The sequence below is a fragment of the Propithecus coquereli genome, unplaced genomic scaffold (genome assembly GCF_000956105.1).
Source record: "Propithecus coquereli isolate 6110/MARCELLA unplaced genomic scaffold, Pcoq_1.0 Scaffold82, whole genome shotgun sequence".
NCBI classification, from domain to species: domain Eukaryota; kingdom Metazoa; phylum Chordata; class Mammalia; order Primates; family Indriidae; genus Propithecus; species Propithecus coquereli.
In genome coordinates this window covers 1,185,432-1,187,082 of record NW_012154396.1, presented here as the reverse complement: position 1 = coordinate 1,187,082, position 1,651 = coordinate 1,185,432, and the positions used below count along the sequence as shown (strand labels likewise).

General features: G+C 35.1%; 1 protein-coding gene across 2 annotated transcripts in view; it reads right to left on the bottom strand.

The window, feature by feature from the left end:
- ITGAV (integrin, alpha V) overlaps positions 1-1,651 on the bottom strand; it is an 87,878-nt gene that overhangs the window by 3,535 nt on the left and 82,692 nt on the right. The window lies entirely within an intron of this gene.

The following is a 1,651-nucleotide window of genomic DNA, read 5'->3' as shown; positions in this document are numbered from 1 at the left end:
AAAAAAAAAAAAAAAAAAAAAGAACATTTTAAAAGCAATCTGGTAAGCTAAAAATAATAAAGGTCAGTGTAATGACATTTAAAAATAACTTTGCTTAGAAATCAAAGAATTTTTATATTTCAGGCAAATACATATTTGCCTTTCTAAGGATATATTTTAATGTTTGGTTCCCTGAGCTCTTTCTGTGTTTCCTTTCTTCAAATAACTGACACTCTTAAGGATTTGAACTTTTTTTTTTTGAGACAGGGTCTTACTGTTGCCCAGGATAGTGCAGTGGCCTCATCATAGCTCACTGCAACCTCACTGGACCTCACGTAGCTCACTGGGCTCAAGTGATCCTCCTGCCTCAGCGTCCCAAGTAGCTGGGACTACAGCAGACACATGCCAACCTCACCCGGCTAATTTTTCTATTTTTCGCAGAGACAGGGTCTCACTCTTGCTCACGATGGTCTTGAACTCCTCACCTCCAGTGATTCTCCTGCGTTGGCCTCCCAGAGTGCTAGCATTACAGGCGTGAGCCACCGCTCCAGGCCTAAGAATTTGAACTTTTAGAGAAATGTGTGTCAACTCTTTGAGGTCATCCTTTTAGTGCACCATTGCTGACTCATGTGATTAAAAAACAAAACAACATCATAGAAACAAAGGATAAAGTCCACACACAAAAGTGGCACCAGATGCTCAAGTTTATTGTACAGTCACAAGTTAAAAGTTGGAAACTAAACAGAACACTGTACCAGTTTTCACTAACTCAAATCAAGTTAGCAAATGACAAATTTTAGAACAGACTCATTTTATGTCTCGCCCAATGTGGGTGATCATAAAAATATTTACTTTCTACGTTATTAGGTAGCAAATTAATTTGATATACTACTCAGCTTCCAAGTTACCTTAAGATATTTCAAAGTGTTTCAAAACTAGGAGGGAATAGTTCATGTCCATCCTGAAATAAAATGTAGAATGGACTGTTTAGGAGTAAACAACTTCACTTGTTTATTCCTAGCAGAATCACTCTCTCCTCCTAACAAAAAAAATAATAAATCTCTGTTTAGATTAGGCTTACTAAATTAATGATGACTTTGAAATTATCTAGGTTTGATTACATTGTTATATTGCACTTGAGAACAATGACAATAAAAATCAAAGATTCAGTACCTTCCCCAAGATGTCCATTATACAACAGAAATTAAAATGAAATACAAGCATATATTGAATGTTACATGTCCACAAATTCATTGTTCAAACTAGCCAACCAACAAGTTAAAAGGGATACTCTCAAAAACACTGAGTATTAAGAAATTTCATTCACCATTTTTGATCCTATAATCAATTTTCAAATTTTCTGGGGTTTTTTTTCTTCAAATTATTATTTATCAAACTACTACATATACAAGCTATCAAAGAATACAAACAAAGGGACACTGAGATGGGCAATGGCTACACATGGGTACTCCATGAACAACTTATTCTTCTCCACATTCTGCAACACAGGAACATCTACTAATTTACAAACTCTGTTTGCCTTACAAAAACCAACAGATCTATTATATATTACACTTTTGCCACACAAATCTCTCTCTTAGGGTCATGATTTACTATTAAAAATCTTTCACAGCCCTCTTAAGCCAGTAAAGTATCTTCTACTAATTCTTGA